A 21,325-nucleotide genomic window follows, 5' to 3' on the forward strand; every position below is an offset into this window, starting at 1 on the left:
AGGAGTAGGCCATTTAGGACTGAGATGAGGAGAAACTTCTTCACTCAGAGACTTGTTAACCTGTGGAATTCGCTACCGCAGAGAGTTGTTGATGCCAGTTCATTGGATATATTCAAGAGGGAGTTAGATATGGCCCTTACGACTAAAGGGATCAAGGGGTTTGGAGAGAAAGCAGGAAAGGGGTACTGAGGTGGATGATCATCCATGATCTTATTGAATGGCGGTGCAGGCTCGAAGCACTGAATGGCCTACTCCTGCACCTATTTTCTATGTTTCTATGTTTCTATCCACTTGGAATATGCATCCACCGCAACTAAAAACTTATTTCTCAGGAAGGGACCTGCAAAGTCGATGTGGATTGTGGACCATGGTTTAGATGGCCACGACCACAGACTCAGCGGCGATTCCGCTGATGATTTACTTAGCTGAATGCAAGTGTTGCACTGATGCACACATGATTCCAGATCAGAGTCAATTCCAGACCACCATACATGGGACCTGCAATGGCTTTCATCATGATAATACCGGGATGAGTGCTATGTAGATCATGTACAAATTTCTCTCTGCCTTTCTTAGGTATAACAACACGATTACCCCACAGTAAACAATCTGACTGAATGGATAGTTCATCTTTGCGACGGTTGTAAGGTTTGGTCTCATCATCCATTTGCTTGTGTGTTGCAGACCAATCACCACTAAGGACACAACGTTTCACAACCGATAATATTGGGTCCTGGCTGGTCCAGGTCTTAACTTGTTGAGCCGTGACAGGGGTTCCTTCACTTTCAAGAACATCCATAACTAACAGTAGATCTGCAGGTTGTGGCATCTCCACCTCGGGCAACGGCAGACGGCTCAGTGCATCGGCACAATTCTTGGTGCCAGGTCCATGGCGAATGACATAATCATAGGCAGATAATGTCAGCAGCCACCTCTGGATGCGGGACGATGCATTGGTCTTGATACCTTTGTTTTCCGAAAACAATGAAATGAATGGCTTGTGATCTGTTTCCGGTTCAAACCGAAGACCAAACAGGTACTGATGCATCTTTTTAACCCCATACACGCAGGCTAAAGCTTCTTTTTCTACCATGCCGAAGGCTCTTTCTGCCTTTGACAAACTTTTAGAAGCATACGCAACAGGTTGTAGTTTACCCGACTCATTAGCTTGTTGGAGCACGCAACCAACTCCATATGACAAAACATCACAGGCCAATACTAGACGCTTACACAGATCATAATGTACCAGCAGCTTGTTAGAGCAAGGCAGATTAGCTGCTTTCTCAAAAGTTCTATCTTGAGACGCACCCCAAACCCAGTTGTCGCCTTTTCTTAGCAGCATGTGGAGTGGCTCTAATGAAGTGCTCAATCTAGATAGGAAATTACCGAAGTAGTTGAGTGGACCAAGGAACGAACGCAGCTCAGTCATATTCTGAGGCTTGGCTGCATTTTTGATGGCCTTGGTTTTCGAGTCCATAGGCCTGATGCTGTCAGCATCAATTTTCCTCCCCAGGAATTCGACTTCCGGTGTCATGAAGACGCACTTCGAATGTTTCAGTCTGAGTCCCACTTTGTCCAGATGATGTAGAACCTCTTCCAGGTTGTTCAGATGCTCGGCGGTGTCATGATCTGTGACCAGGATTTCATCTTGGAACACGACGGTTCTAGCGACAGTCTTCAGTACACTCTCCATGTTCCTCTGAAATATGGCTGCAGCCAAGCGAATTCCAGAAGGACACCTGTTGGAGATAAACAGTCCTTTATGAGTCTTGTTGCACGTAAGTTTCTTCGACGTCTCGACCAGCTCCTGTGTCATGTAGGCCGATGTCAGATCCAGTTTAGTGAATGACTTTCCCCCGGCTAGCATTGCAAACAGGTCATCAGCCTTCGGTAACGGGTATTGATCCTGTTTCGAAACTCGGTTGATCGTAACCTTGTAGTCTCCACAAATCCCGACAGTGCCATCACTCTTCAACACAGGAACAATGGGCCTGGCCCATTCGTTAAATTCAACCGGTGATATGACCCCTTCACGTTGGAGTCTGTCCAGTTCGATTTCGACCTTCTCCCTCATCATATACGGAACCGCCCGAGCTTTATGATGGACGGGTCTTGCATCCGAGTCCACGTGGATCTGCACTTTGGCTCCCGTGAAATTGCTGATGACTGGTTCAAACAGCGAGGGGAACTTGTTCAGCACTTAAGCACATGGAGTATCATTCTCCGACGTCAATGCTTTGATATCGTTCCAATTCCATTTGATTTTTTCTAGCCAATTCCTGCCGAACAGCATTGGACCATTGCCTAGAACAATCCATAACGGTAAATCATGAACCGCACCATCATACGACACCTTGACTACTGCACTGCCAATCACCATTATGAGTTCTTTAGTGTACGTTCGCAACTTGGCATTGACTGGACTCAGCTTAGGCCTCACAGCCTTAGTATCCCACAGCTTGTCGAATGTCCTCAGGCTCATTATTGATTGACTCGCACCCGTGTCCAATTCCATCAGTACCAGCACACCGCTAAGCTTCACATTAATCATTATTGATTGGCTCTTTGTTAGGAACGAATACAGTCCATATACTTCCTCTTCTGGTATCTCGGATTACAGATCAGGATCCATGCTATACTGGTCATCATCCTCCACGTGGTGTGTCGCAGCACGCTTGCTCAGTTGCAGACACATGCGCTGGAGATGCCCCAGTCTCAAATAGCCTTTACAAATGTACTGTTTAAAACGACACTGATGAGGCCGATGATTGCCTCCACAATGCCAACATGGTGATATCGGATTCATTCCCATTGGCAGACTTTGGGCAGCCACAGGTTTCACATATGCAGTCGAGTAGGCCCTGCCATATGCAGCTCTACCAAACGACGATACAATCTTGTTTACAGTACTTGCCGAGTTCCAATTTTTCGATGATATCTGCTTTAAGTTTTTGTCCGTCGTCATACATGCCTGGGCAATCGTAATGGCCTTGCTCCAATCCAGCGTCTCCGCCGCCAGTAACTTACGCAGGATCACCTCGTGGTTGATGCTGATTATAAAGAAGTCCCGCAGCATGTCTCCCAACGAGTTTTAGAACTTACACGGTCCAGCTAGACGTCTTAGGTCGGCAATGAATTCCGACACATCCTGGCCCTAAGAACGAACGTGCGTGTAGAATCGATATCGTGAGATGATGATGCCTTCTTCTGGTTTGAGATGGTCACGTACCAGACACACAATTCCTCATAGTCCTTGGCCATTGGACTTGCAGGCGAGAGAAGCTTCTTTATGAGTCCATAGATTTTCGGACCGCAAACCATGAGGAAGACCGCCCTGCGCCTAACTGCGCCAGTGTGTTCCTCCATTTTGTTGGCCACGATGTACTAGTCCAGGCAAGCTGCAAAATCTGCCCAGTCCTCTCCCTCCACGAATCTCTCCAGAATTCCAATTGTGCTCATTTTTGCATGCGAAGCTTCTTAAGTTACCTCGTCACCAAATGTTATGTATATAATAACTCTATAGACTGAATACTGCAAACTAACACAACTACAAACCTGGATCTGCTTTATTAGGGCCCAAAGTGATTACATTACATGATGGCTTGCCTTTTATACCTGGGCCGCACACACATGCGTACAGCCCAATGACCTCTGACAGTGGCGCCGCCTGGTGGCTAGTAACCCCGAGCATACATACATGACAATCATCCACCCTGGAGCTAACGCCCTATCTTAACCTCGCGCAGCTGAACAGGCATTCAGCAGCAGCAAGGACCCCTATCAGCGTTATTTAAAGGGATCAGCAACCACTCTAAGGTCCGCTGCTGATTGATTTCCACTGGCTCTGTCTAAGTTTGTGGAACAGTTTGATGCTTTATAGAGTTATTCAAAGTTGGTGAAGTGACAGGGAATGGTGCTGCAAGTGGAGTTGGCTTTGCTTCTGAGTTCAAAGGTTCTGGCCAGACCAGTTGCTGGTCTGACCAGAACCCTTGAACTCAGAAGAAAGGTTGTTCCAGTTGTCATCCCCATTGGCCTGCAGCATGACAAGGAGATGGAGCAGAAGCAGTGAAGAAAAGGACATGCTGCTCACAGAAAGAGGAGGGGGGGTGAGAAGGGCTCTCAGCAGGAGACCCTACCCACCTAGGGTCACCCGAGAGCAATTCTCTTACTTCAGCCTGAGCCAGAAGCAGAACGTGAGGCGTCTGTGCTTTACAAAGTTGGTGCTTACAGTATTCTGCCATCCCTTGCAACCAGACCTGCAGCCTCAGGGCAAGGGCAGCGCTGCCAGTGGTTGTGAAGGTGACCATGACCCTGAATTTCTTCGTGTCGGGATCCTTCCGGGCTGGAGCAGGCGACATATGTAACACCTCCCAGTTTGCCATTTACTGCTGCACAAGAGAGGTGATAGACGCTCTTTATGCCAAAAGAGGGGAGTTCAGAAGCAGACGGAGTGTGCACGTGGCTTTGCCAGGATAGCGGGCTTGCCCATGGTGTAGGATGCCATCGACTGCACGCAAGTGACTTCATCTAAATGCTGAGATATACCACAACTGCAACGGTTTTCACTCACTAAATGTGCAGTTAGTATGCAACCATGCTCAGCATATCATGATGGTGAATGCTCAGTAACCTGGCAGCAGTCATGATGCTTTTATTCTGCGTCAGTCCACTGTTACCTCAGTCTTTGAGGCACTAAGTCAAACCTGAGGCTGGCTGCTGGGCGACAAGGGCTAGCCCTTGACCACCTGGCTCATGACTCCACTCCGCAATCCAAGCACAAGTGGCCAGCATGCTGGCATACGAAACATCATAGAGCAGACCACTGGAGTGCTGACCCAACGGTTCCGCTGCCTGGATCGCTCTGGAGGAACCCTGCAGTACTTACCAGAGTGTGTCTCAAGATTTGTCGTAGTCCGATGCGGAAGAGGAGGAAGCGAAATGGTGGAGGCAAACCAGGCAGCCCCTTTCTGCCTGGGCTGCCTGTGATTGACTCATCTGACTATGGTTACAGTGAATGCAATGCCAATTCCACATTCATCTATAGTCCCACACCTTATTGTCCCTTTGATACAGACCATCACAGTGTACTCTTAGCCACAATGCTGAAATGAAAGCCACCACAAAACAAACATTCCAATCCAACTTTATACATCAATCCACCCAATATTACATAAAAAAGTCAACTAATCACCCTTGTGCATTCCCTTAGTGCCTGTCTTCCGTGTGACTTTGCCTATCCTAATGCTCCTACAAAGTGTTGCGCCAGTGACTGCATTATGGCTGATGGAAGGCTGCTGACTATCAGTGGGGATACTGCAGATGACCTTGTAGAATGACCTCGAGCAGCTGTGGGCCTAGAAGGCCCAGGTGTAGACTGCACCACCTTGGCATGAGTGGCAGCAATCTGTGCTGGCTGGTGACAGGCACCAGCAAGTGCTCTGGTATGGCAGTGGTGAGAGCCTGAGAGGACAGTAGGTTTGTGCTCCATGGAGCCACTGCCATTCCCCCAGGACGGTGCCTCAGCAATCCGAGTAATCTGTTGGAGGACAGCTTGCTGGACTGCTGTGATACCCTGCAAGCCCCTTTCAACATTGGTAAATGCAGCCACGATGGCAGCAGTCTGAGCTTGCATGGCAGTAAGCTGAGCCTGCATGAGAACAGTCTCAGCCTGCATGACACAAGTCTGAGCTTCCACTACAGCCCTCAGACGTTGGGTCGTTTCCGCCACTACTGCAATGGATGTTGATACATCAGCTATCAGATCCTGTATTATGTTGGGTTCACAATGTTGTTGGCCATCAATTCCATGCTGGAAATCATGGTTTCTAAGCTTTGAGCAAAGTCCTGTGCAAGGTTGGTGCTGGACTCCTCCATGGTCCTTGACATTGCACTCAGACTTTCTGGCAGGCCTGCCAATGCACCAAGCATTTCATTATGCATGCACATCAGCCTTCTTCTGTAGGCCGCACTATCAAAGTACTCATCTGAGTCCTCTGCAGCAGAACTCATGTGCGACCTCATTACCCTTTCCCCCTGCCCTGGCTGCAGGCCGCTCATGCCTAGTCTATTACCATGGGCAGATCCCACATCTAACCTATCCTCTAAAGTACGCAGAGTATCAGAATCTGAGCTGGTGGCTGGGAGTGTGAAATCGAGTGACGCTGTGTCTTCATGATCACTGTCTTCCTGCTCCTTCACCAGTGCGTGGACAGGTTGCAGTTCTTGGCTATCTGAAAGGATAAAAGCACAAAGGTAAGGTTGTAATGAGGGGAGGGGGGAAAGCAAGACGTGTCTGCAGGCGGGGTGGGCAGGGGAGCGGGGGGTGAAGTGGGATGTGAGAAGGAGGATTAGGTAAGAGGATACATCATCTTGGATTGCTTCAGCCCCGCTGCTGGCCACAGGCTCAGCGATTGCCCTCCCACGAATGGCCAGCACTGTCTCCTCCATGGGAATGAGATTATATAGGCCGCCTATGCCCCTTCGAGTAGCCCCTGCTGGCTCTGATTGCAAGCCATCTTTCCCTATGTGACTGTTTCCTCTGAGACTCAATCATTCAGACACTGGGCAGGCAACTTTCTTCAGGATGACCAGATCTCAATTAATGACACACTGCCACTAACATCTAGGCTCGAGTGGACTTGTATGTTGTTAGCATCATCTCCAAGGAAGTACCTAGGACTAGAAATTAGATTGCCTCCGAAAACACGTGCGGGGATCGTGATGCGCGATTAACTCGCGCTCCTTAAAAGGAATGCAAGCAGCACGTGACCTTTGTGTTCCCTGCTAATTATAATGGTTGTGGGGTTCAGCCCAGCGCTGAACGCGCTGCTGAGTCGCTGAATGCTCAGCAGGGGTCCAAAGTTTGTGTGAGTCTAGCACCAATGAAAGCTAGGCTGCACTTCTTAAATGCACCTCTTAAAAGCTCATTCGACTGGCTGGGGAATTGTTGCCAGTAGGTTTGTAGACAGTTTACGTAGTAGGTATTTAGTCACTGCAGTCGCAACAATTTGGTGGGACTTCGAGTATTGAAAGAAAGTCGTCGACAAACGTTATGTTTCAGCAAAACAAACTTTATTTCCCAAAGTAGAATTAAAGTACAAACAATGTATAAAATAGCACATAAGTCTCACTACTTGTGCTCGTATTACCTGTTAGCAGAGGTGACCAGTCTCTGCCACTGGTGTCCTGCTTTACGCTCCCAGCTTAAGGTCCGGCTTCTCTCGTGTCCTGCTTTAAGCTCCCAGCTTAAGGTCCAGCTTCTCTCGAGGGTGGGTGGAGTTTCTCCTCCTGGTTTATACCATTCTATAATCGGTCCCATCTCCTTTGACTACACATTTATCTGTGTCCTGGTGATTGAGTTATTCTAGTTACAATCTGTCCTATTTCCTTGATTACATTTTGCCTGTACCCTGCTGATTAGTATATTCTGTCCCATTGATTACATCTTGTCTATATCCTTATGATTAGTATATTCTAGTTACTGGCGATGCTAAGGAAGCCTGACTAATCAAAATTCAATTGGTAATTCATTTTATGTTCAAGGCACCTTACTCTCGGGGGTCTTTCCATTTTATGTTGCCATAGCCTGCATATTTCTACATTCCTCCCTTTGATCATGTTAAATCGGAGAGTATCGTGATCACCAGTTCATTTTGTCATAGGGCTTCTCTTGTCTTAATGTTTGCAAAGCTTGATAAACCTCAACACTTTCAAGTCTCAGCTTCAGCCCCTTTTCTAGTTTTAACATATTTCTCCATGTGAGGCATAAGCACATGAACACCACCACGATTAGGATCATTGTGACGTGTGGGAATATTCTGATCCAGGGATGGATCTTGATGCTGTTTCCCCAATTCCATATATCGTCCCACCAGGTGTCTACTGGAATATTTTTAATGTCCTTTCCTATTTGTTTGGTATTTTGTTCTACCTTTAAATAGGTTTGCTATATCAATTCCAGCTGGCTGTGGATCCTAAACAAAAGTTCCTTTTCCAGTGTGATATAATTATCATATTTGGCAAAGTAGTCTCTCAGATGTCCCTTTAGTTCGTCAGTCACATTGATTTCAATGGCTGGCCTTCTTTCTATGTTGATGATTTCCTCATGGAGATGTAGACAAAAGGTGGAATCCTTTATGGGGCATACTCTATTCCTGTAATGGTAATTTTTTTCGTTGTGGTAATGTAGTAAGCCCCATCTCCTTGGTAACTGGTTCTCACGATGGATTTCGTAGTTGTTTCAATCCTCATGGTGCAATTTACGGATAGATTTCCTTTGAACCCTCACCTGGCGGTCTTGGTGGAATAGATTTTGTATGGACATATCATTACTCACTCTGTTTGTTCGCATTGATCAAGTCTGGTGCCGATCAAAGTATCATTCTGTTCTATATGGCAACAGATGGTCATACCTTACCCAGACTCCTCCCTGTATTCTCCCTATATTCTGGATCTCCACCAAATTCATCTTTCCTTGCTCGATCATAATTGGGATACCTATTACTAGACCCAAGGCGCTACTACTGCTACTGCCCTTGCAATCCTTGTTGAACCAAACTTTACTAAGTTTCCTCAGTTCACAATTTTTAATGTGACCATCATAATAATCCTTGCTTCTGACTAGTCTAAACAGTTGGGTTTTGTTTATCGAGGTTGGTACTTTCCCCTGGTTAACTAACATCAAATTTTCTCTTAGTTGATTCAAAACCCAGTCCCCATAAATGCTACATAATGTTTGGCTTTGGGTTATATTGTCCTGTCTCTGAATTACCGGGATTATTTTGGTTTGAGCATATCCTTCTAAAACTCTCACTATCTCTTCCTGTGTCTGAGCATCTTCCTTGCCTGTCTGTGATGAGGTTCGCTGATTGTTGTTCAAATCCTTTAGGACTCCCTTGATCCGATTAGTCAAAGTTTTAATCTTATTGTTCAAATTTGTTATATCCAAGGTATTTACAGTAGCCATACCGGCGCAATATTTAGTGCCCATATCGTTTGCTAATCCTCTCTTCCTTCTCATTTCTCCCTCGGTGGTACTATCTCCTACTTCTTGCTTGAGCAACACCTTAACTAAACTCACATAGATCTGTTTCTGCTCCTTTGGACACCAGTCGGGCAATTTCATATTTAACATATTTAGCACAATGGGTACTAGTTCGTACTGAACATTGTCATACACAACCTTTCTTGCTGGTCTTATAACAATGACTCCCTTTGGACCTGGCTTGTGTTTGGGGCAGTCCCAAACCGGAAGCGGGGTCGTAGTAATTGTGGTGGTGGTCTGAACAATAAGTGGGGTGGTTGGCTTGGTAGTGGTAGGTGTCTAATACCTGAACCACTATCTACCCTTGGTGTATACATGAGCACGTTGGTTTTAAGCTCTTCCGTGGGTTACTGATTATGAGCCCAAATTTGCCCCCAGGGTTAGAACTGTTATGTATTGTCTAGGTACATTAAATGTACAATATAAGTACAACGGTGCACCACAGAGGGCGCTGTGGTGGGAGACCTGAAAGTACCTGCAAGAGGTAGTATAAAAGGCTGCCCACCACACCTGAGAGAGGCACTCTGGAGCTAAACAGTAAAAGACCAAGGTCACTGCAGTTATTACAACACCAAACCATGTGGAGTCAGTGATTTGTGTGCTACATACACTCCATTAGCAATGAGGACACGGACGAACTTCACGCAAACATGGCTACTCTGGGCTCGCTAAAGGACTTTACCGTGGGCAATGATTGGGAGGCCTTTACGGAAAGGCTTGGGTACTACTTCACAGCTAACGGCCTGACGGGGAGCACGGACGCACTGAGAGCGTAAGGCGATATTGCTTTCCAGTTGTGGCGATGAGGTTTACTGTCTCGTCAGGGATTTGCTGGCACCCGCGAGCGCCAGGGACAAGTCATATGAGGAGCTGGTCGCACTCATTCGTGACCAGTTGCTACTAAAGGAGAGCATCCTCACGGCCAGGCACAATTCTACCATCACTGCCGACCTGAGGGCCAGGATGTCACCAAATATGCTGCGGACCTCAGGAGACTTGCAGTGCTGTATGATTTTGGCACACACCTTGACGAGGCGTTGCGGGACGTTTTTGTTATGGGGATTGGCCATGAGGGCCTCCTTCACAAGCTGCTAGCCACTGAATCCACAGTCACCCTGACAAAAGCCATCACCATCAGCCGGGCATATATGACCTCGACTTGCAGCACCAAGCAAATGATCCATACAGTCTTGAACCCGGCAGGCACTGTCCACAGGATAGCGCCCACCATGGACAAAACTGCAGAATGTGGCTCTGCCCGGGGCAGAGAGCACGGACCTTGGGGTCCTGAAACTCAGAGTCCGCTGAGGGGGGCCAATCAAGCAGCACCATGCTGGCGCTGCGGAGGAAGCCATGGGGCTCACCGGTGCAGGTTTGCGGAGTACATGTGCAATACCTGCCACATGAAAGGCCACCTTCAGCGTATGTGGAAAAGAAATCTGATTCACCATGTGGCTGAGGAGATGGGGGATGATCCACTGTTCAGCGAGGAGCAGGTAGAAGAAGATGAGGAGTTGGGACTGTATGCGTGCACTGACGATTCGACCCCAGTGATTATGGAAGTCAAAATTAACGGAGTCCCAGTGAGTATGGTAGTGGATACTGGATAGGGTCCGTCGTTGATGAGTCAGAGAACTTTTGAAAAACTGTTGGTCAACCCGGCTGCATGACCCAAGCTGGTCCCGGTCCTGGCAAAGCTGCGCGCCTACACCAGGGAACTGATACCTGTTCTCGGCAGAGTGGATGTGCAGGTATCTCATGGGGGCGAGGCGCATGGTTTACCCTTGTGGGTCATTGCAGGCGATGGGCCGACACTATTCAGCAGGAGATGGATGGGGAAAGTCCGTGGGAGCTGGGAAGACTTCATTCCTCCACAGACTGCTGCTCCCCGGGTTCCCAAAGAGCAGTCTTGTAGGTGCGGGCCGATTACTGGGGTGCGGGCCAGCGGAGCGCTGCAGGCAATGAGCGGGAGGTCCATCGATGGCCGACAAACCGGGGGGGCCCACGCAGAGAAAAAGTCAGGCGGTGGTAGAGGCTACAGCGGCGGCCGGAACGGCAGGAGAGGAGGCTGCAGCGGCGGCAGGTATGACCCGGGAGAACGCGACAAGTTTCATTGCTAAGATCTTTCCGGGCGGGCTTCTCTCTCCGCACGCATAATCGCACAATCGATCCAGCCTCCTTAAAAGCTTCCACTGCTTTGCTATACTTCCCTTACATCTACAACAATTACCCGAAGGACGCAATCATTCCACCGCAGTCCCTCCGACCATGATTGTTGTAATGAGAGGGCTCCGATCATCACCAACATGCGGATTATCGGTGCTACCTGCAATGCTGGAGCCGAGGCCAGAATTTCCCTCCTTCAAGCTTGATTTTATACTTTCTTTCTTCTTTGTCAGCGAGCTCAAGATGGCGGCGGGCCTCGTGGAAATAGTGCTCGGCAGACAAAGGCCAGCAGAGCGACGAAAATGGCGAAGCCCAAGGAAAGCCTCATGGGAACCACAAGATGGCGTCTTAAAGGGGTAATGCACCTGGGAGCCTTAAAAGGGCCCTACACCATTGGTGGTCCCCACAAAGAGATTTTTGTAAGGCAAGAGCGAGTCCAGAGGAGTAATGAGACTGGTATGGTGATGTGATAGGATAAGAGTTAAATTTTTTTGTTGATGCTGGTTGTTTAAAAGGTTGAAACGAGGGATGTGAAGGATTTACAATACTGAATGGGTACTGTGTTTAAATATGATGGACACGAATGATTTACGGAAAGAGTCATGTCACGGGGTACAAGTAAAACAAGTAAAAGGGTTAACGGACCCGTGACTAATAATGCAAGGGTTTAGCGGCTGCAGATGAACCGCTAAGGCAACTACTGAGCACAGAGGCAACGCACCAGTTGCGATACCCTGTCTCAGCGCAGCCTAGTAAAAAGGGGGCAGTATACCATCATCGTACCTTACCCAGCAGAGCTGGGATTAAACAACTGTTCAGTGCACCTGCAATCTTTTGACATACCAGCTGTACCACATATTGTATGTACCATACAAATGTACCGTCTATGTATACCTGTTTTCTGTTGGAGGTTATACCCGACACTTCATCACTCATGCGAGGACTGCAAACACCACAGGCTTGCACCGAATAATCTCTGCATGGGATGGTCATGGACTCACACTCACTAACCCACCAGGACGAACAAGGCCGAGGTTATCAGCAATGGCATTTGGAACTGTGGGCGGGGGGGTGGGGGGAGGGGAGTGAGATGTTATGTATTGTCTTGGTATATTAAATGTATAATATAAGTACAATGGTGCACCACAGAGGGTGCTGTGGTGGAAGACCTGAAAGTACCTGCAAGAGGTAATATAAAAGGCTGCCCACCACACATGAGAGGCACTCTGGTGCTAAACAATAAAGGACCAAGGTCACTGCAGTTATTACAACACCAGACCGTGTGGAGTCAGTGATTTGTGTGCTACATACACCACAAGAACGGTGCATCTCCGTGTGGTGCGCCAACTTTTTAGAACAGAAACGGTGCCTATTATTTACCTTGGTATTCTCCCCTCCATCCGGTCGATCCAAGCCCTTGGTGCAGCGCAGCAGAACGCATGGAGGATGGAGCCAGGTCCCGGCGCTGAAAACAGTGCCGGGATATCTGCATATGCGCTAGAGTGTGCGCGCATGTGCAGTAGCTCCAGGCCCTCGAGGTTGTGTGGGAGGGGCCCGAAGCACGCCGCCCCTAACCCTGGCCGAATGGGCTGCCAGGACGAAGATCGGACTCAGGCCTTCTTCCCTCCCTCCTGTTTAGCTCCCGCTCCCCCCCTCCCTCCCTCCCGTTTAGCTCCCGCTCCCCACCCCCCCTCCTCGTCGTTGTTAGCGGGGCCCGCCCGCCCGCCTGGCATCTTGCTGGGGTGGCCCCGCCCGGAGTCTTCGGTGCGGCCCATTCAGCCTCCCTCTCTCCCTCTCTCCTCTTTCTCCCTCCTCCCTCCTCTCCCCCTCCCTCCCTCGCCCTCCTCTCCCCACCTCCTCTCCCCTTCCCTCCCCCTCCTCTCTCCCTCCCCCCTCTGTCCCCTTCCTCCCCTTCCTCTCCCCCCTCCTCTCTCCCTCCTCTCACCCTTCACCTCCCTCGCTCCTCCTCTCCCCCCTCCCTCCCTCCCTTTCCCTCCTCTCCCCCTCACTCCCTCTACTCTTACCCCTCCCTCCCCTTCTCTCCCCTCCATCCCTCCCCCTCCCCTCCCCCCTCTCTCCCTCCCTCCCTCTCCCCTCTCTCCCTCCTCCCCTCTCTCACTCCTCCTCTCCCTCCCCCCTCTCTCCCTCCCTCCCCCTCCTCTTCCTCCCTTTCCCTCCCCCCCTCCTATCCCCCTCCTCCTCCTCTCCCCCTCCTCCTCCTCTCCCTGCCCTCCTCCTCTCCCCCTCCCTCCCCTCCTCCTCACTGTCAGAAACACAGAGAGACACTGACAGAGAGAGAGAGAGGGAGAGACACTGACAGAGAGAGGGACACGGGGGGGCCCCACCCCAGCATGCTGTTGGAGGGCTCCCGGTGCTGCAGTCGGTGAGTAGAAACTTAATTTTTTATTTATTGATTGATTTTTCATTATTTTATTAATTTTTAATTTTTTAATTTTTTTTGATTTTGTTGGTTGATTTATTGAGTTATTTATCATTTATTATTGATGATGGCTCTTTATTTGTAAAAGTGAAGTGTTTAATGTTTGTAAACACACCCCCACCTTCCCCCACCCCCCCATCTCTTGTTCTCTATGCCTGATTTCTAAGTGTAGGCAAGGTTTTTCTGAGCATACAAAAATCTACACTTACTCCATTCTAAGTTAGTTTGAAGTAAGTTTTTGCTGCTTAAACTTGCAAAACAGGCGTAAATGGCTGGACACGCCCGCCCCCTTTTGAAAAAAAAATCTGTTCTACAATGAAACTATTCTAACTCACTAGAACTGGAGCAAACTAAATGCCGAGAATTGCAATTTCTAAGATGCTCCATTCTAAACTAATTGCTCCAAAAAAAATAGGAACAACTCAGGCCGAAACTTGAGCCCTATGTTTCTTACAGTTGGATTTCTGCTACATCACACCATAATCTGTAAGGAGGTGCTTGTCTTGCTTATATTGCACACAGTTGTTTATCTATCTTTTATCACATACTCCGAATCAACAGGATTTGCCCCCGATAAAACCTTATTGGTGCCCCCGTGTTCCGCATCGCGATCCATATTATGGGCTTAAAATAATTTCCCATGCAAGTAATACACACAAAGTTCAGTTGAGTTTCAGTTGCCGTCTCAAAACAGATTTTCCACTCCTATTATTTCCTGAACCTTGTCCTCGCTAAATTCAGGTAGGGTGTCATCCTCAGTGTCCTTGTCTTCTGTAGGAATGGATGCCTTTTCTTCTTCCTCCAAAGCATCCATCATAACATGATGTTGGTGCGAGCGAGGCCATTTTCCCAAAGTTTTTTAACTGGTTTATATGGTGCCATCGACACCTTCCTTTGTCGTCCATGACTTTGCATACCGAAGCACTAGCTTGATCCATTACACTGAAGGGTCCCGCATATTTTGGGCTTAAAAAGGTTCCTTCCTTCTGTAGCTTAACCATGGCCTGTTCCCCAATCTTATATTCCATGGGTTTTGTCTTTCCGTCAAAATAGGCCTTGCTCTTGTGGTGTTTTGTTCCCATTTTCACTGCAGCTGTCATTTTTGCAATTTCCAAATATTCTAATAAGCTGGTCATGTATTTCTCAGATGATGCAGAGGTCCTTTGAAGTACACTCATGTCCATTCCCATGAAGGCCTCAACACCCCTCATAATCCTGCCAGTCATCAGCTCATGTGGAGAGTATCCAGTAGATGCTGCTATGGTATTGCGGATATTCATCAACACATACGGGAGGACTTTGTGCCAGGAGGCGTGGTTCCACTGTACCATTCTCCTTATCATTGTTTTCAATGTTCTATTCATTCTTTCGACTATCCCACTGGATTCCAGGTGATAAGCAATGTGAAATTTCTGCTTTACTCCGGCTAACTGCATGACCTTCTGCATCACTTGTCCGGTAAAATGGGTTCCTTGATCTGAGTCAATGCATTTGGGAAGTCCCCATCGGGAGACCACTTCTTCCATAAGGATTCTGGCAGTGGTGGTGGCTGAATTGTTATTAGTTGGGAAGGCCTCTATCCATTTTAAGAAGACATCTATAATCACCAGAATATACCTTTTTCCTCCAGGGCAGGTGGATAGTGGTCCAATGTAATCAATTTGGAGTTGGGTCCAGGGGCCCTTTCCTTGTCGAGTATATCCTAATAATGCCTGATTCTTATATTTGCCTTGATTGTTTTGTGCACAAATTAGACAGTTCTTGACATATTTCTCTACGTCCTTTTGTATATGTGGTCACCAAGGATACGTCCTTGATCTTGGTAGTTGTTCCATCTATTCCTTGGTGTCTGCATACATCATGGGACTGATAAATTATTTCTGATCTATCTATCTCCGGTACTACGTACTTTCCGTTTTTCAGTACCACTCCTTCCTTTAGCGTCAGGCTAGTTCTATATTGATTATAACTTTCAGAGTAGGGTTCTCCCAATTGAATTTGCTTCAAGTTTGGATCAAGGGCTTGGCTTTCTTTCAAGTCAGTCGCAGTTTTGGAGGCCAGTTTGACGGCTGAGAGGGCTTCCGTTTCTTCCTGATTTTGTTTATCGAGAGGGTTCCATGGGTAACCGTCCATGGCCCCTTGTTTTGCAGCTTCGCCTGCTAGTTGGTTTCCTAACGGAGTTGTTTTTGTATGGGCCTTTCCTTTGGTCATTACATATTTCCCCTGACCTTTTGTGGTTGCATCACAGATTATTGTTAGGAGTGGGCCAGTTGTCAATGGGGGTTTTCCATCTGCTGAGATGAAGCCTCTGGCTTGCCATATTGGTAGGAAGTCTGTCAGGCTGTTGCATGTGTAGCTATTGTCCGAATAAATTTGGGGTGGGAACGATCTTGGGTGTGTTACCACATATGCTACCGCACTTAGTTCTGGCAACTGGGCTCCCTTTAGCCCTTCTAGTTTAATTGGGATAGTTTTGAGGGCTTTCTTGCCGTCTTCTGTCATTATTACTATTCTGAATCCTATTTGTTGTTGCCCCTGATTTATTGACGAAGAGCCATCTACATAAGCGTGGGTTTTAATTATTTCACCGTCATCCTCCCTTAATTTTGTCAGAAATGGTCCTGAAAGGGAACTTGATGGCAACATTTTGCAATAATGTGGGTCTCCTGGGTACAACAAGTTTTGTGCGAAGGTAGTCAGATTAGGTTGGTACTGGATGTGGAAATCTCACCCCTGTAAAAGTAATGTCCATCGAGCTATCTGCTGTGAACTGACTGATCCGTCTTTGAGGTTGCCGTCGAGAAGCATTTTAATAGGCGTATGGGCAGTCAGAATGATCAATGGATCATACGTTCTTATCTGCCCGTGTCCCATAAAAATGTGGTATCGCGACCTCCTTCGGTACCTGACACTGTAGGCCGTCCATGTTCTTCATGCCCTGTCTCACACACGATGTCCGAGGTTGAGTTCTGTCATTGGGGACTTTGGTCAAACTGGTCATAGTACAGTGCCATAGACATACATCCAGAGCTTCCTGTTTCCCCAATTCTGTGGGTTTGTCTTGGGGATTTACACTCCCTAGCCCGGTGACCCGTCTTCCCACAGTTGAAATAAGTGCCCTTTGTTCCTCCGGGTCTCTGTGCGGGGTGTCCCAGAGACCCTCGGGATCCTCCCTGATACTTAGGTGGACCTTCTGCCTTCCAGGCCGGGGAATCATATGCCCCGGTGTGTGACTGATAGGCATGCAATTTGCCCTTCTGTCTATTTTCGTCTTGTTGCCACGCCACTGTCATTCTCCGCAGTATCCACGCTTCATTATGAGTAGTATCAGCAGGGTCATACATCTGACAAGAGCGTTGGGCTGGTTCAGTAGCGTGTGAGATTATAGACTTATGCCAATTGTGTTTATTTAATCCGTCGGCTAAGTTTTGATGATCTAAATCTCCCATTACCACACAGAAAAACACCCATAATCGCTCTGCATAGGTACGGGGGTGTTTTCCCAGGGCCTGTCTAAAGTTAGCCAATTCCATGACAGGGTCCTTACTGTTGACCCCTGACACATCCTGTATAGTGATCCACAATTCCACCAAGGTTCCTCCTCCCAGCCTCTGTGTCTGCGGCACAGCCCCAAAAATAACCGGTCCCAGACACAAAGTTACCAATTTCCTTTGTTCTGCTTCGTCTAATCCGTGGGTCTCAGAGGTCTGTTGGACCGATGCTTTCCATAGTTCGAAACTATTTTTGCCATCATATTTGGTGATACCTTTGGAAATTTCACTAAGTTGGGAGACACTCAACGGGGTGGAGCACCGTATGGGTACGTCACCCTTGGCACCCGTACCCCTAGTAGTTATCATGGGATTCATGGGGGCCTGACATGCTGGGGGGTCAGGGGATTTAGGGGTAGGGGGGGGCATAAGGTGGAGGCCTTCTCCTTTCCTCTAATTCTGGGTCATGTTCATACTCATAGGCTGTCTCGGCCAAATCAACATAGTTAATTTCGGAACCCCCTTGGTCAGAAAAAGCGCAAATAATTCCTCTGTGGGAGGATAATTGTGCTTTTAATTTATCAATTTCTTTACGGCAGGGAACATGGCCCGATCTATCATACTTCTCCCTTTGGTGAGACTGCTGCATTACCCTAAGGGCTGACTTCAAGTCCTGGCATTCGGTTGCCAGGCGATCTTGGGCCAATCCCGATGCCCTTAATTCTTCCTTTAACCTATTACACTTACACTCAAATACACTTGTGTCTACGACACGCAGACTAGCCACCATATGGACGGTATGTAACTGTTTTTCGTCTTGGAGCTGGGTCCAGGAGCCCTTTCCTTGTCGAGTATGGTCTAATAATGCCTGATTCTTATATTTGCCTTGATTGTTTTGTGCACAAATTAGACAGTTCTTGACATATTTCTCTACGTCCTTTTGTATATGTGGCCACCAACATACGTCCTTGATCATGGTAGTTGTTCCATCTATTCCTTGGTGTCCGCATACATCATGGAACTGATAAATTATTTCTGATTTAACTCCGGTACTACCTCTATTTCCCTTTTTAGTTGAAGGGAGGAATGGGTATTTTCTTCCTTTAATTCCTCTATTTCCCTTTTGACCCTTTCCAATTCGCATGTTTGCTCCTGGAGTTGGGTTCATTCATTCCGTAACTCGTGATAACAGGCTCCCATTAGTACATATTTGTAATTTTTACCTTTCAGGGTTTTATTAGCGTCTGTAAAGTAGTTTCTAAAAATTTTGGGCCTGCCTGTGACATGGACATTGTCGACATCCAACTGTGAAATTTCTGAATCATTACTTGGTTAAACTGCTCTTCCCAATCTTGGGAGGTCAGTTCCTTAGTTTTTTCTCTTTTAGTCGCCATACAGACTTTCCTTAGTCCTGGTCCCTAACCAGTTCAAAGGCTGATCAAATGTTTACTTTCTTTCTTTCAATACTCTTTAAATTCAAAGTCGAAGTCCCATCTGGGGTGCCAATCTGTTGCCAAAAACTCACTGTAGGTTTGTAGACAGTTTACGTAGTAGGTATTTAGTCACTACAGTCGCAACAATTTGGTGGGACTTCGAGTATTGAAAGAAAGTCGTCGACAGATGTTATGTTTCAGTTAAACAAACTTTATTTCCCAAAGTAGAATTAAAGTACAAACAATGTATAAAATAGCACATAAGCCTCACCACTTGTGCTCGTATTACCCATTAACGGAGGTGACCAGTCTCCGCCACTGGTGTCCTGCTTTATGTTCCTAGCTAAAGATCCGGCTTCTCTCGTGTCCTGCTTTAAGCTCCCAGCTTAAGGTCCAGCTTCTCTCGAGGGTTGGTCCTAGGTTCTCGCTGCCTGGGTGGGGTTTCTCCTCCTGGTTTATACTATTCTATAATCGGTCCCATTTCCTTTGACTACACATTTATCTGTGCCCTGGTGATTGAGTTATTCTAGTTACAATCTGTCCTATTTCCTTGATTACATTTTGCCTGTACCCTGCTGATTAGTATATTCTGTCCCATTGATTACATCTTATCTGTATCCTTATGATTAGTATATTCTAGTTACTGGCGATGCTAAGAAAGTTTGACTAATCAAAATTCAATTGGTAATTCATTTTATATTTAAGGCACCTTGCTCTCGGGGGTCTTTCCATTTTATGTTGCCATAGCCTGCATATTTCTACAGAAGACAGTGCAAAACAATTATAGATGTCACAATAAGGGAGAGAGCGTGCATCAAGGTTCCCTGATGCAGCACTGGAGGCCTTGAGCAGAAGTTGGATAGGAGATGAGAGGTCCTATTTCCACAAGGGGCCAGGAGTCCGCCCGGGCAAATTCAAAAACGCCAATGGGAGCAGATAACATAGAAACATAGAAAATAGGTGCAGGAGTAGGCCATTCGTCCCTTCGAGCCTGCACCACCATTCAATATGATCATGGCTGATCATGCATTTCAATACCCCATTCCTGCTTTCTCTTCATACTCCTTGATCCCTTTAGCCGTGAGGGCCACATCTAACTCCCAGCATTGTCGTCTGAGGACCTGGCTGCAGTGCCTAAAATGTTTAATGACATTACATGAGTGGTCAAGGTGAGTGAATGCATCTTCAAATGCCATGTCCCACCAGCTGTGCCACAAGCCTCATACATGGCTCAATGCACCACACCCGCATCATTCACCTACCAACAATCTCTATCTATCACCACTCATATCTCACAATCAGAGCTTCACTTCAACCTCATACACTTACTACTGCTGTACCATTCACACCCACAACTCAGACCTTGCAGACTCTGCTAGCTATTCAACTATGGCTGGCACATCACCCAAACACATTGCACCACACTAACTGACACACTTCCCTTTCTCTTGCAGGGCAAGACGGCGCAAAACCGCCGGAAGCACCAGCAGATGGGTGGAGGGCAAGCCAGAACTGAGAACCTCATGGATCTTCAGGAAGCAGTGCTCGCAATAATTGGAGGGGCAGTCACAGAGTCTGTGGCGAACAGGAAAGTGGAAAGCATTGCTGATGATGATGGTATGCTCACACCATATCCTTCTTCTCACATCCCACAATCTCTTCTCACTTACAAGCTGCTGATGGTGTATGTTACTATCACTCGTCACCCCTAACCACAACCCGACCCTTGTGCATTTCACCTTTCAGCTACCCAAGAATTGTCAGCAGCCCAGCTTGTCCCCGACGTTGTAAAGGAGGAGAGTGAAGAAGAGGCACCATCATTCCATCTCACACACGCAGACATCAGAAAATGACACTGCATGTACTTTAAAGGGTAGTATAGAGGCAGGATCTGCACCCGGTGAGTCACCGGGCACGAGTGGTCTGCAGCGGGGCAGGGGGAAAGGGTAGCTCAGGTGCAAGCTCCCCAGAGGGAGAGGTCGTACACAAGTTCTGCTGAACAGAACTCAGATGATGACCTCGATGGGGCAGCTTTCATGCCTTCAGCATGCACACAGAAATGCTTGGTGCAATGGCAAGCCTGCCAGGTAGTCTCTTGTCAGTGTCAAGGAGCTTGGAGGAGTCCAGCTCCAACATTGCACAGAGTTTTGCACAGAGCTTGGAGCCCATGATTTTCAGGATAGAAATGATGGGCAACACCATTAGAGGAGTTGTGGACCCAACCATGAGGCAGGCTGTGATGGACGATCTTGCAGCTTCTATTACAGCACAGGCAGAAGAGACCCAATGTCTCAGTGCTACTGTGGAAGCCCAGACTGCTCTCCTGTCGTCTCAGCTTGTTGCCACGCAAGCTCAGACTGTTGCTGTTAAATCCTGACTCTAATGTACTGACTTACACGAGACACATGCTGAAGTCAAGGTCACTCAGGACCTGCACCTTTAATTTCAGCTCTCCAATGCTGCACTTGCCTGAGACCTCCCTTTATATACCTCAGTGGGACAGGTATGGAGTGTCTCCTGCAAGTGCACCCCTAGTGGTAAGGCATGCTTATTGTTACAAGTCAAATCCAGTTAGAGTCATGTATAGCATGGTAAGATAAAGTTATATATAGTAATGTGAGATACATGACATCACCCTCCCCCAAGGTCTTATTGCCTTTATAGATTCAGTCTCTCAGGTGGTCTGCGCTCTCGCGTGGAGCGTCTTAGTTGTGGTTCAGTTGTTTGCCTTGGTGCCTGTTTTTCGTTCGGT

General features: G+C 47.6%; 1 protein-coding gene across 4 annotated transcripts in view; it reads right to left on the reverse strand.

Annotated features, from left to right (window-relative positions):
• syt19 (synaptotagmin XIX) overlaps positions 1-21,325 on the reverse strand; it is a 227,625-nt gene that overhangs the window by 179,256 nt on the left and 27,044 nt on the right. For 2 of the 4 annotated variants that reach the window (XM_070899630.1, XM_070899627.1), the window contains exon 1: positions 11,370-11,493. The exons of the other annotated variants lie outside the window; for them this stretch is intronic. The gene's annotated coding sequence lies outside the window, so the exon portion shown is untranslated. Of the gene's footprint in view, positions 1-11,369; positions 11,494-21,325 lie in introns of those variants that run through there. 4 annotated transcript variants of the gene reach the window in all.

Source organism: Pristiophorus japonicus, chromosome 14, assembly GCF_044704955.1.
Source record: "Pristiophorus japonicus isolate sPriJap1 chromosome 14, sPriJap1.hap1, whole genome shotgun sequence".
Classification (NCBI taxonomy): domain Eukaryota; kingdom Metazoa; phylum Chordata; class Chondrichthyes; family Pristiophoridae; genus Pristiophorus; species Pristiophorus japonicus.